Genomic DNA, 15,494 nt, shown 5'->3' with positions numbered 1-15,494 from the left:
TTATAAATCAACTCTAATTTCTCTTAAAACTTTTCAGGATGGTAACGTGTTGATCTTGGACTGCGACAGCAGAACCTTAGAGCCTGTTCCCTTTATAGGGCCCTACTGTTGACCAGGGCCCATAGAGATGAAAAGTAGTGCACTATGCCGGGAATAGGGTGTCATTTGGGACCTACGTTTATGCTGTCGTTTAGGCTTAAAACCCATTAATGCCAGGGGGTATTTTATACATCATAGCAAAACACACTGGTCTCTATTCAATTAGTTACTATAAAAAAAAAATTGAATTCACCCTGTCTGTCTGTCTGTCTGTGGGGACTACTGTCTGTCTGTCTGTCTGTCTGTCTGTGGGGACTACTGTCTGTCTGTCTGTCTGTCTGTCTGTCTGTCTGTGGGGACTACTGTCTGTCTGTCTGTGTCGGTGGGACTACAGGTCCGTCTCTGTCTGTGTCGGTGGGACTACAGGTCCGTCTCTGTCTGTGTCGGTGGGACTACAGGTCCGTCTCTGTCTTGTTCAGACAGAACGCGTAAAGGGATCTTTTAATGTTCATGCCGCTATTAGCCTTGATATTGTGCTTCTCCACGCCTGTTCCGTCCTCCTCGTCTCCCGACTTGGCAGACCCCTTACTGCCCTTTCTCTTTAGCTGAGGACTGTCCTGACTGCTGTTGGGCGGGTCGTCTTTCAGAGAAGACTGGTCCTGGTCCGTCTCTCTGTGATAGAAATAGTTAAAGTTGGACACGATGACAGGCACCGGCAGCGCGATGGTCAGCACTCCCGCTATGGCGCAGAGCGAGCCCACTATCTTTCCCCCCACTGTCACTGGCCTCATGTCCCCGTAGCCCACTGTTGTCATGGTGACCACGGCCCACCAGAAGGCGTCGGGGATGCTGGAGAAATGCGACTCGGGCTCGTCCGCCTCGGCGAAGAACACTGCGCTGGAGAAGAGGATGACTCCGATGAAGAGGAAGAAGATGAGGAGGCCCAGCTCTCTCATACTGGCTTTGAGGGTTTGTCCCAATATCTGGAGACCCTTGGAGTGTCTGGACAGCTTGAAGATCCTGAACACCCTGACCAGCCGGATGACCCTGAGGATGGCCAGAGACATGGTCTGTCCGTTGCCGTGCTCCTGCGGTTCCTCCACCTGCTGCTCCGCCAGCTCCGTGCCCACCGTGATGAAGTAAGGCAGGATGGACATGATGTCTATGATGTTCATGACGGTCTTAGAGAACTCCGACTTACTGGGGCAGGCGAAGAAGCGCACTATGAACTCGAAAGTGAACCATATCACGCAGGTGGTTTCCACTATGAAGAAGGGGTCCGTGAACGTGAGAGATGGCCGGGGAACGGTGTTGTTGCCCGGCCGGCTGGTGACCGGGAGCTCCCTCTCGTCCCTGAACTCCGGCAGCGTCTCCATGCAGAATGTGATGATGGATATGGTGATGACCAGCACTGAGACTATAGCGATGCCTCTCGCGGGGCTGGAGCTCTCGGGGTATTCGAATATGAGCCAGACCTGTTTCTGGAACTCATTCTGTGGTAACGGTTTCTCCTCCTCTTTTATGAAGCCCTCGTCTTCTCTAAACCTCTCCATGGCCTCCTCCCCCAGCTTGTAAAACCGAATCTCGTCCGCGAACACGTCGATAGACACGTTGACAGGTCGTCTGATCTTACCTCCCGACTGATAGAAATATAGGATCCCGTCGAAACTTGGCCGGTTGCGGTCGAAAAAGTACTCGTTGCGGAGTGGGTCAAAGTATTTGATCCTCTTGTCGGGGTCCCCCAGTAAAGTATCGGGGAATTGGTTGAGGGTCCCCAGCTGTGTCTCGTACTTTTAACCCTGCGATGTTGATCAGCACCCTCTCGTTGCCGTCCATGTCTCTGTTCTCAATATCCAACATGTCATCATCGAACAGATGGGGGCTGTGGTCTGCGCGCAAGAGCGCATCCATCGAGTTCTCGCTGCTGCGACTGAAAGTGTTATTCATGTCGTTGATCTTCCACGACCTTGGTCTGGGACTCACGAGTGTATTCAGCTGTTTGTGACCACTGTAGCCCAGCTCGCTGAGTGCGCTCTGGACGAACGGCGGTTGAGGGTGATCCAGCGCGTTACGGCAGGCTTCATCTCCGCCAACGCTCCCCTTCGCTCCGCCGTTCTCAAAACTCACCAAGGCTATCTCCATACCGGATCCATTACATATGCATACGGAAAAAAGACTTGTAGAGTTGAACCAAACAAACAATATCCCCTCCTGGTCCTTACTCCCAACGGTTTCCCCCCGATAGCTGAATTGACAAGCAGCAGCTAAAGCTGGATCAAATCCAACGCGCCCCTTCCGCCGCTAAAATAATACCATATGTGTGTTTGGAACGCCGAGGCTAAACCATGAGCGCGCGAGCTCCCTGGTCTCTCTCTCTCTCCGGTAAAGCTGAAGAGCGAAAGATACCATGAGAGAGAGAAAGAGAGAGAGAGAGAGAGAGAGAGAGAGAGAGAGAGAGAGAGAGAGAGAGAGAGAGAGAGAGAGAGAGAGAGAGAGAGAGAGAGAGAGAGAGAGAGAGAGAGAGAGAGAGAGAGAGAGAGAGAGAGAGAGAGAGAGAGAGAGAGAGAGAGAGAGAGAGAGAGAGAGAGAGAGAGAGAGAGAGAGAGAGAGAGAGAGAGAGAGAGAGAGAGAGAGAGAGAGAGAGAGAGAGAGGACCCCGGATGAGAAAGTAATGATTATTCCTGATGTCAAAAGAGCTGTTCAACCAACCGCGTTAGGGAAGCCTTTGAAAATGTCTGTGGATGTTAGGCAATCTGTCATTCCTAACTCCGGGAGGAGGGAGGGAGGAGGGAGGAGGGAGGAGGGAGGGAGGGAGGGGGGGGTGAAGTGGTGATGGGGGAGGAGGGAGGAGGGAGGGGGTGGTGAAGTGGTGATGGGGGAGAATTGTGCGTTTTTCCAGGTCTTGAATCTGAGAAGTGAGAACAACATATTGAGTTTGAATTTCCTTTTTTAATTAAAATTAAAATATCACCCTTTTAATGTTTGCCTCATTTCTTCCAGTGTGGAAGCTTGGATGTATAACCAGATGTCCATTTAGCATGCTATCCATATAGGGTTCACCCAACGCCACTCCGTGTTCCGATCTCTAGAGATCAACGCTCCTTTGAGTATTGATTAAGGTCACATGCACCGCCTAGCTCTACTCCTATGCTCCTACGTTTTAGATCAGTCTGAAACACCCAAACTAGCTGTCAGATTACGACCAAGCAGAAGGGTGCTCCCAAATCAAAATAAATAGACCCCTAATCTGGCATGCCTTTTGACATGACCTCCCCCCCTACTAACTCAATCCAGTAGTCACCGTGCTAAGAAGATACCAGCCCCCCCCAGATGAGAGTCCAGCTCTGTCCCAGAACAGGATCCTTGAATACCCCCTGACACGTTGGGCAGTGATCTATCTGGGTGGCTTTGATCGTCTGACATGTAGAAGAGAAGGTGAGAGGCTGGAGGGGGCTCAGCTTGGTGACAGACATACTGCCCGCCCTGCCGTGGCCGTGTGTCTATCCTGGCAGACACACAGGGTAGTGGGCAGGCAGGCAGGAATAGGATGTCCGGGCGGGAGGCAGACACACAGGGCAGTGGGCAGGCAGGCAGGAATAGGATGTCCGGGCGGGAGGCAGACACACGGGGTAGTGGGCAGGCAGGCAGAAATAGGATGTCCGGGCGGGAGGCAGACACACGTCACAGGGGGAAGGCAGGCCGGCCATGTTGTCAGACAGAACAGAGAGCAAAAGCAGGATAGGATCACTGGACAGACACAGGACAGGATCACTGGACAGACACAGGACAGGATCACTGGACAGACACAGGACAGAGCAGAGCCTGGTAAGGCAGCCAGTTGGGTAGTCTCATTGACAGACAGGCAGGCAGGCAGGCAGGCAGGCAGGCAGGCAGGCAGGCAGGCAGGCAGGCAGGCAGGCAGGCAGGCAGGCAGGCAGGCAGGCAGACAGACAGACAGACAGACAGACAGACAGACAGACAGACAGACAGACAGACAGACAGACAGACAGACAGACAGACAGACAGACAGACAGGCAGACAGACAGAGCCAACCAGGGTAAGGCAGGCAGGCAGACAGACAGACAGACAGACAGACAGACAGACAGACAGACAGACAGACAGACAGACAGACAGACAGACAGACAGACAGACAGACAGACAGACAGAGCCAACCAGGCTAAGGCAGAGAGGCAGGCAGCAGTGTGTCTGTGTCTCTCTCCCAGCAGCAGCACGTGCTAAGCTGTCAGCGGTCCGCTCCGCTCCGCTCGGCCAGCACTGATTGTTCTCATTAGTAGCTGGAGCCTGGGAGGGCTGGAGGGGCTGCTAGGAGCTGGATTACTGCTACTGCTGGAGCCAGAGCTCCCTCCCTCCCTCCCTCCCTCCCCGTCCCCTCACTAAGACCTCTAACCCCCTCTTCATATGCCACATCACCCCTTCCAACCACCAGAGGGGCTTCCCCCACCCCCTTCCCTCCCAAAATAACAGAACATTGTCTGTTTGTTGGAGCCTGGGCTATCTGAGCAGAGTCCAGCTGCCTGTCCACGATGCCCTCTCTGCCTCCCTCCACAAGGTCCTCCAACCCACCCCCTCCTGTGCCTCATCACGTCTTCCTTCCTTCTTGCCTCCCTCCAGAGGGGATCCCTTTGTCCTCGCTCACCAAACAAGCCTAGGTTGTTGGGTCTTAGGAGGAAGGAGTGGGTCTGTTGTGTGTTAGAGCAGCAGCCTCCTCAGTGGTAATGAGTGGGTCTGTTGTGTGTTAGAGCAGCAGCCTCCTCAGTGTGAATGAGTGGGTCTGTTGTGTGTTAGAGAAGCAGCCTCAGTGGGAATGAATGCAGCTGTTTCGGGTCCACTGAAGCGGACTGCGACCGTATCAGAACTGTGAAGTTCAGCGCCACTGAAGCGGACTGCGACCGTATCAGAACTGTGAAGTTCAGCACCACAGGACAGTGGACAGTGATCATCTAAAACGCATTCACAAATCTTTGTTTCATGAGCTGAAAGAAAAGATCCCAGAAATGTTCCAAGCTTATTTCTCACAATTATTTTGCACCCTGTTAGTGAGCATTTCTCCTTTGCCAAATAAATCCATCCACCTGACAGATTTGGCATATCAAAAAGCTGATAAACAGCATGATCATTAGACAGGTGGACCTCATGCTGGGGACAATAAAAGGCCACTCTAAAATGTGCAGTTTTGTCACACAACACAATGCCACTGATGTCTTGAGGGAGCGTGCAATTGGCATGCTGACTGCAGGAATGTCAGAGAATTGAATGTTCATTTCTCTACCATAAGCCGCCTCCAACATCGTTTTAGAGAATTTGGCAGTATGTCCAACCGGCCTCACAACCGCAGACCACGTGTAACCACGCCAGCCCAGGACCTCCACATCTGGCTTCTTCACCTGCGGGATCATCTGAGACCAGCCACCCGGAGAGATAATGAAACCAAATAATTTCTAATAATTCTAATATTCTAATATGCCATTTAGCAGACGCTTTTATCCAAAGCGACTTACAGTCATGCGTGCATACATTTTTTGTGTATGGGTGGTCCCGGGGATCGAACCCACTACCTTGGCGTTACAAGCGCCGTGCTCTACCAGCTGAGCTACAGAGGACCACAATTTCCGCACAAACTTTCAGAAACAGTCCGTGTGCTCATCGTCCTCACCAGGGTCTTGACCTGACTGCAGTTCGGCATTGCTGATGTCAACGTTGTGAACAGAGTGCCCCATGGTGGCGGTGGGGTTATGGTATGGGCAGGCATAAGCTACAGACAACGAACATAATTGCATTTTATCGATGGCAATTTGAATGCAGAGAGATACCGTGATGAGATCCTGAGGCCCATTGTCGTACCATTCATCCGCCGCCATTACCTCACGTTTTAGCAAGATAATGTATGGCCCCATGTGGAAGCTGAACATTTCCAAGTTCTTCCATGGCCTGCATACTCACCAGACATGTCAGCCATTGAGCATGTGTGGGATGCTCTGGATCGACGTGTATGACAGCGTGTTCCAGTTCCCGCCAATATCCAGCAACTTCACACAGCCATTGAAGAGGAGTGGGACAACATTCCACAGGCCACAATCAACAGCCTGATCAACTCTATGCGAAGAAGATGTGTCGCGCTGCAAGAGACAAATAGTGGTCACATACTGACTGGTTTTCTGATCTACGCCCCTACCTTTTTTTTAAAGGTATCTGTGACCAACCGATGCATATCTATCTTCCAAGTCATGTGAAATCCATAGATTTGGGCTTCATTTATTTATTTAAATGAACTGATTTCCTTATATGAACTGTAACTCAGTAAAATCTTTGAAATTGTTGCATGTTGCGTTTGTATTTTTGTTCAGTGTAGATAGTTAGTTTGGCCTGGCTGTCATTGGGATAGGTCCCCTCTCCTGACTGTACTGGGGTCCTGTGCTCCTCCTGTCATTGGGATAGGTCCCCTCTCCTGACTGTACTGGGGTCCTGTGCTCCTCCTGTCATTGGGATAGGTCCCCTCTCCTGACTGTACTGGGGTCCTGTGCTCCTCCTGTCATTGGGATAGGTCCCCTCTCCTGACTGTACTGGGGTCCTGTGCTCCTCCTGTCATTGGGATAGGTCCCCTCTCCTGACTGTACTGGGGTCCTGTGCTCCTCCTGTCATTGGGATAGGTCCCCTCTCCTGACTGTACTGGGGTCCTGTGCTCCTCCTGTCATTGGGATAGGTCCCCTCTCCTGACTGTACTGGGGTCCTGTGTTCCTCCTGTCATTGGGATAGGTCCCCTCTCCTGACTGTACTGGGGTCCTGTGTTCCTCCAGGCCTTGAGATCTGTAGAGCTACCAACCAGGGTTGGCTATCATTTCACTTTTACATTCAGGATGTATGAATTAGCCTCATAGGAAACAATGGAGCCCTTCTCCTATTCATGAATTAACTTCTGAACTGAGCCCAACCCTGACATCCTCTCCCTTCCTCCTTCTCCTCCTCCTCCTCCTCCACCCCCCCCTCCCCCTCATCCCCCCCCTCCTCATTCTCCAACCTCCCCTCTCCTCCCCCTCCTCTCCTCCTCCTCCTCCTCCTCCTCCTCCCCCCCCTCATCCCCCCTCCTCATTCTCCAACCTCCTCCTCCTCCTCCTCCTCCTCCTCCTCCTCCTCCTCCTCCTCCTCCTCCTACTCCTACTCTCCCCCCTCCCCCTCCTCCCCCTCCCTCCCTCCTCCTCATCCCCCCTCCTCATTCTCCAACCTCCTCCTCCCCCCTCCTCATTCTCCAACCTCCCCCCCTCCTCATTCTCCAACCTCCCCCCTCCTCATTCTCCAACCTCCCCCCTCCCTCCTCCCCCCCTCCTCATTCTCCAACCTCCCCCTCCCTCCCTCCTCCTCCTCCTCTCCTCCCCCCTCCCTCCCTCCTCCTCCTCCTCCTCTCCTCCCCCCTCCCTCCCTCCTCCTCCTCTCCTCAACTCCTCCTCCTCCTCCTCCTCCTCCTCCTCTCCTCCTCCCCCCCCTCCCTCCTCCTCCTCCTCCCCCCCCTCCCTCCTCTCCTCCTCCCCCCCCTCCTCCTCTCCTCCTCCCCCCCCTCCTCCTCTCCTCCTCCTCCCCTCTCCTCCCCCCCTCCCCCTCCCTCCTCCTCCCCTCTCCTCCTCCTCCCCCTCCCTCCTCCTCCTCCTCTCCAGTGTGTGTGTTATTTTTGACCAAAACTATAGCTAGTTATCTGGTTGATCCAATCTGTCCTGGTCCAGGTATGTTGTTTGTCACACACGCACACGCACACACACACACCGTGTGTCTCAGAGCCTCCGTCCCCTCAACACACCACACACCGTATGTCTCAGAGCCTCCGTCCCCTCAACACACCACACACCGTGTGTCTCAGAGCCTCCGTCCCCTCAACACACCACACACCGTGTGTCTCAGAGCCTCCGTCCCCTCAACACACCACACACCGTGTGTCTCAGAGCCTCCGTCCCACCACACACCGTGTCTCTCAGAGCCTCCGTCCCCTCAACACACCACACACCGTGTGTCTCAGAGCCTCCGTCCCCTCAACACACCACACACCGTATGTCTCAGAGCCTCCGTCCCCTCAACACACCACACACCGTATGTCTCAGAGCCTCCGTCCCCTCAACACACCACACACCGTGTGTCTCAGAGCCTCCGTCCTCTCACACCACACACCGTATGTCTCAGAGCCTCCATCCCCTCAACACACCACACACCGTGTGTCTCAGAGCCTCCGTCCCCTCAACACACCACACACCGTGTCTCTCAGAGCCTCCGTCCCCTCAACACACCACACACTGTATGTCTCAGAGCCTCCGTCCCCTCAACACACCACACACCGTATGTCTCAGAGCCTCCGTCCCCTCAACACACCACACACCGTATGTCTCAGAGCCTCCGTCCCCTCAACACACCACACACTGTGTGTCTCAGAGCCTCCGTCCCCTCAACACACCACACACCGTGTGTCTCAGAGCCTCCGTCCCCTCAACACACCACACACCGTGTGTCTCAGAGCCTCCGTCCCCTCAACACACCACACACCGTGTGTCTCAGAGCCTCCGTCCCCTCAACACACCACACACCGTGTGTCTCAGAGCCACCGTCCTCTCACACCGTGTTGCATAATCACAGAACACTCACAGGACTTGGCCTGGATTGATTTTGACGTCATATGCGTAATATTGTTGAGCAGCGCGTGTGTGTGTGTGTGTGTGTTTGTGTGTGTGTGTGTATGTGTGTGTGTGTGTTTGTGCGCGTGTGTGTGTGCGCGTGTGTGTGCGTGTGTGTGTGTGTGTGTGTGTGTGTGTGCGTGCGCGCTTGCAGGTGTGTGTGTGTGTGTGTGTGTGTGTTTTGTGCGCGCGCATGTGTGTGTGTGTGCGCGTGTGTGTGTGTGTGTTTGTGCGCGCGTGTGTGTGTGTGCGCGTGTGTGTGTGCGCGTGTGTGTGTGTTTGTGCGCGTGTGTGTGTGTGTTGTGCGCGCGCGCGTGTGTGTGTGTGTGTGTGTGTGTGTGTGTGTGTGTGTTGCAGGTGTGTTCTATCTCCATCTACCATTACTCTCTGTTCTCCTCTAGTCATGTTTAGTGCTGGAAGACATGATGCATTATTAATGTAGACCTGGGTTAAACCATCATTACATCATATGGAGACATCAATAACAGACCTGGGTTAAACCCTCATTACATCATATGGAGACATCAATAACAGACCTGGGTTAAACCCTCATTAAATCATATGGAGACATCAACAACAGACCTGAGTTAAACCCTCATTAAATCATATGGAGACATCAATAACAGACCTGGGTTAAACCCTCATTAAATCATATGGAGACATCAATAACAGACCTGGGTTAAACCCTCATTACATCATATGGAGACATCAATAACAGACCTGGGTTAAACCCTCATTAAATCATATGGAGACATCAATAACAGACCTGGGTTAAACCCTCATTACATCATATGGAGACATCAACAACAGACCTGAGTTAAACCCTCATTACATCATATGGAGACATCAACAACAGACCTGAGTTAAACCCTCATTACATCATATGAAGACATCAATAACAGACCTGAGTTAAACCCTCATTACATCATATGAAGACATCAATAACAGACCTAAGTTAAACCCTCATTACATCATATGAAGACATCAACAACAGACCTGGGTTAAACCCTCATTACATCATATGGAGACATCAACAACAGACCTGGGTTAAACCCTCATTACATCATATGGAGACATCAATAACAGACCTGGGTTAAACCCTCATTACATCATATGGAGACATCAATAACAGACCTGGGTTAAACCCTCATTACATCATATGAAGACATCAACAACAGACCTGGGTTAAACCCTCATTACATCATATGGAGACATCAATAACAGACCTGGGTTAAACCCTCATTACATCATATGAAGACATCAATAACAGACCTGGGTTAAACCCTCATTACATCATATGAAGACATCAAAAACAGACCTGGGTTAAACCCTCATTACATCATATGAAGACATCAAAAACAGACCTGGGTTAAACCCTCATTACATCATATGAAGACATCAACAACAGACCTGGGTTAAACCCTCATTACATCATATGGAGACATCAATAACAGACCTGGGTTAAACCCTCATTACATCATATGAAGACATCAAAAACAGACCTGGGTTAAACCCTCATTACATCATATGAAGACATCAAAAACAGACCTGGGTTAAACCCTCATTACATCATATGAAGACATCAACAACAGACCTGGGTTAAACCCTCATTACATCATATGAAGACATCAATAACAGACCTGGGTTAAACCCTCATTACATCATATGAAGACATCAACAACAGACCTGGGTTAAACCCTCATTACATCATATGGAGACATCAATAACAGACCTGGGTTAAACCCTTATTACATCATATGAAGACATCAATAACAGACCTGGGTTAAACCCTCATTACATCATATGAAGACATCAACAACAGACCTGGGTTAAACCCTCATTACATCATATGAAGACATCAACAACAGACCTGAGTTAAACCCTCATTACATCATATGAAGACATCAAAAACAGACCTGGGTTAAACCCTCATTACATCATATGAAGACATCAATAACAGACCTGAGTTAAACCCTCATTACATCATATGAAGACATCAATAACAGACCTGAGTTAAACCCTCATTACATCATATGAAGACATCAATAACAGACCTGGGTTAAACCCTCATTACATCATATGAAGACATCAACAACAGACCTGGGTTAAACCCTCATTACATCATATGAAGACATCAACAACAGACCTGAGTTAAACCCTCATTACATCATATGGAGACATCAATAACAGACCTGGGTTAAACCCTTATTACATCATATGGAGACATCAATAACAGACCTGAGTTAAACCCTCATTACATCATATGAAGACATCAACAACATACCTGAGTTAAACCCTCATTACATCATATGGAGACATCAATAACAGACCTGAGTTAAACCCTCATTACATCATATGAAGACATCAACAACAGACCTGGGTTAAACCCTCATTACATCATATGAAGATATCAACAACAGACCTGAGTTAAACCCTCATTACATCATATGGAGACATCAATAACAGACCTGGGTTAAACCCTCATTACATCATATGAAGACATCAACAACAGACCTGGGTTAAACCCTTATTACATCATATGGAGACATCAATAACAGACCTGAGTTAAACCCTCATTACATCATATGAAGACATCAACAACAGACCTGAGTTAAACCCTCATTACATCATATGAAGACATCAACAACAGACCTGAGTTAAACCCTCATTACATCATATGAAGACATCAACAACAGACCTGGGTTAAACCCTTATTACATCATATGAAGACATCAACAACAGACCTGAGTTAAACCCTCATTACATCATATGAAGACATCAACAACAGACCTGAGTTAAACCCTCATTACATCATATGAAGACATCAACAACAGACCTGAGTTAAACCCTCATTACATCATATGAAGACATCAACAACAGACCTGAGTTAAACCCTCATTACATCATATGAAGACATCAAAAACAGACCTGGGTTAAACCCTCATTACATCATATGAAGACATCAACAACAGACCTGAGTTAAACCCTCATTACATCATATGAAGACATCAACCACAGACCTGAGTTAAACCCTCATTACATCATATGAAGACATCAAAAACAGACCTGGGTTAAACCCTCATTACATCATATGAAGACATCAACAACAGACCTGAGTTAAACCCTCATTACATCATATGAAGACATCAACAACAGACCTGAGTTAAACCCTCATTACATCATATGAAGACATCAACAACAGACCTGGGTTAAACCCTTATTACATCATATGAAGACATCAACAACAGACCTGAGTTAAACCCTCATTACATCATATGAAGACATCAACAACAGACCTGAGTTAAACCCTCATTACATCATATGAAGACATCAACAACAGACCTGAGTTAAACCCTCATTACATCATATGAAGACATCAACAACAGACCTGAGTTAAACCCTCATTGCATCATATGAAGACATCAAAAACAGACCTGGGTTAAACCCTCATTACATCATATGAAGACATCAACAACAGACCTGAGTTAAACCCTCATTACATCATATGAAGACATCAACCACAGACCTGAGTTAAACCCTCATTACATCATATGAAGACATCAAAAACAGACCTGGGTTAAACCCTCATTACATAATATGAAGACATCAACAACAGACCTGAGTTAAACCCTCATTACATCATATGAAGACATCAACAACAGACCTGAGTTAAACCCTCATTACATCATATGAAGACATCAACAACAGACCTGAGTTAAACCCTCATTACATCATATGAAGACATCAACAACAGACCTGAGTTAAACCCTCATTACATCATATGAAGACATCAAAAACAGACCTGGGTTAAACCCTCATTACATCATATGAAGACATCAACAACAGACCTGAGTTAAACCCTCATTACATCATATGAAGACATCAACAACAGACCTGAGTTAAACCCTCATTACATCATATGAAGACATCAAAAACAGACCTGGGTTAAACCCTCATTACATCATATGAAGACATCAACAACAGACCTGAGTTAAACCCTAATTACATCATATGAAGACATCAACAACAGACCTGAGTTAAACCCTAATTACATCATATGAAGACATCAACAACAGACCTGAGTTAAACCCTCATTACATCATATGAAGACATCAACAACAGACCTGAGTTAAACCCTCATTACATCATATGAAGACATCAACAACAGACCTGAGTTAAACCCTCATTACATCATATGAAGACATCAACAACAGACCTGAGTTAAACCCTCATTACATCATATGAAGACATCAACAACAGACCTGAGTTAAACCCTCATTACATCATATGAAGACATCAACAACAGACCTGAGTTAAACCCTCATTACATCATATGAAGACATCAAAAACAGACCTGGGTTAAACCCTCATTACATCATATGAAGACATCAACAACAGACCTGAGTTAAACCCTCATTACATCATATGAAGACATCAACAACAGACCTGAGTTAAACCCTCATTACATCATATGAAGACATCAAAAACAGACCTGGGTTAAACCCTCATTACATCATATGAAGACATCAACAACAGACCTGAGTTAAACCCTCATTACATCATATGAAGACATCAACAACAGACCTGAGTTAAACCCTCATTACATCATATGAAGACATCAACAACAGACCTGAGTTAAACCCTCATTACATCATATGAAGACATCAAAAACAGACCTGGGTTAAACCCTCATTACATCATATGAAGACATCAATAACAGACGTGAGTTAAACCCTCATTACATCATATGAAGACATCAATAACAGACCTGAGTTAAACCCTCATTACATCATATGAAGACATCAATAACAGACCTGAGTTAAACCCTCATTAAATCATATGAAGACATCAATAACAGACCTGAGTTAAACCCTCATTAAATCATATGAAGACATCAATAACAGACCTGAGTTAAACCCTCATTAAATCATATGAATACATCAAAAACAGACCTGAGTTAAACCCTCATTAAATCATATGAAGACATCAAAAACAGACCTGAGTTAAACCCTCATTAAATCATATGAATAGATCAAAAACAGACCTGAGTTAAACCCTCATTAAATCATATGAATAGATCAAAAACAGACCTGAGTTAAACCCTCATTAAATCATATGAAGACATCAATAACAGACGTGAGTTAAACCCTCATTAAATCATATGAAGACATCAATAACAGACGTGAGTTAAACCCTCATTAAATCATATGAAGACATCAAAAACAGACGTTAAAGGGATGCAGACATACAGGCTGTTAGTTAGAGGGATGCAGACATACAGGCTGTTAGTTAGAGGGATGCAGACATACAGGCTGTTAGTTAGAGGGATGCAGACATACAGGCTGTTAGTTAGAGGGATGCAGACATACAGGCTGTTAGTTAGAGGGATGGAGACATACAGGCTGTTAGTTAGAGGGATGCAGACATACAGGCTGTTAGTTAGAGGGATGCAGACATACAGGCTGTTAGTTAGAGGGATGCAGACATACAGGCTGTTAGTTAGAGGGATGCAGACATACAGGCTGTTAGTTAGAGGGATGGAGACATACAGGCTGTTAGTTAGAGGGATGCAGACATACAGGCTGTTAGTTAGAGGGATGCAGACATACAGGCTGTTAGTTAGAGGGATGTTAGGACACTACATGCCTTCTCTTTCCACATGACAGGCTCCATGCACCGCTCATCTCACCGTGCTCAACGCTGCCTTTTGTCACTATTGTACATGGTGACCCCACGTGACATGGCGCTGGATGGAGGACACATACTCACCATGTCCTGGAGCAGAGCACTGTAGTGTGCTGGTATGTGGATGTTTCCTGTCCACATTGGCGTTACTGAGGAGGAGCACACTGACAAAGACCATTATTTACCTAACAACACCCCCCCCCCTCTCCTCTGGACACTGAAGGCCAGAGAGGGTGTGCTAGTTTCTTCTCCTACTAAAGGAGACGATGCTGACCTATTTAAAAAATGTTCCTTGGTTGGCCATAGCCTGTGGCTGGATTAGCAACACAAAGCAAGGTCTCTATATTTATCTCCTTATCTAACGCCCGGTCACCCCGCGCTACGTCATGATAACAACTATAGTATGCATCCCAAATGGCACCCTAGTCCCTATGTAGTGAAATGGCACCCTAGTCCCTATGTAGTGAAATGGCACCCTAGTCCCTATGTAGTGAAATGACACCCTCGTCCCTATGTAGTGAAATGACACCCTAGTCCCTATGTAGTGAAATGGCACCCTAGTCCCTATGTAGTGAAATGGCACCCTAGTCCCTATGTAGTGAAATGGCACCCTAGTCCCTATGTAGTGAAATGACACCCTAGTCCCTATGTAGTGAAATGGCACCCTCGTCCCTATGTAGTGAAATGGCACCCTAGTCCCTATGTAGTGAAATGGCACCCTAGTCCCTATGTAGTGAAATGGCACCCTAGTCCCTATGTAGTGAAATGGCACCCTAGTCCCTATGTAGTGAAATGGCACCCTAGTCCCTATGTAGTGAAATGGCACCCTAGTCCATATGTAGTGAAATGGCACCCTAGTCCCTATGTAGTGAAATGGCACCCTAGTCCCTATGTAGTGAAATGGCACCCTAGTCCCTATGTAGTGAAATGGCACCCTAGTCCCTATGTAGTGAAATGGCACCCTAGTCACTATGTAGTGAAATGGCACCCTAGTCCCTATGTAGTGAAATGGCACCCTAGTCCCTATGTAGTGAAATGGCACCCTAGTCCCTATGTAGTGAAATGGCACCCTAGTCCCTATGTAGTGAAATGGCACCCTAG

The 15,494-nt window shown here is 47.9% G+C and overlaps 1 pseudogene; it reads right to left on the bottom strand.

Annotated features, from left to right (window-relative positions):
* Positions 1-381: 381 nt before the first annotated feature.
* Positions 382-2,362, bottom strand: LOC123487737 (annotated as a pseudogene).
* Between the last annotated feature and the right edge of the window lie 13,132 nt (positions 2,363-15,494).

The sequence above is a fragment of the Coregonus clupeaformis genome, unplaced genomic scaffold, assembly GCF_020615455.1.
Source record: "Coregonus clupeaformis isolate EN_2021a unplaced genomic scaffold, ASM2061545v1 scaf1825, whole genome shotgun sequence".
Lineage (NCBI taxonomy): Eukaryota > Metazoa > Chordata > Actinopteri > Salmoniformes > Salmonidae > Coregonus > Coregonus clupeaformis.
This window is presented reverse-complemented; position numbering and strand designations above follow the sequence as displayed.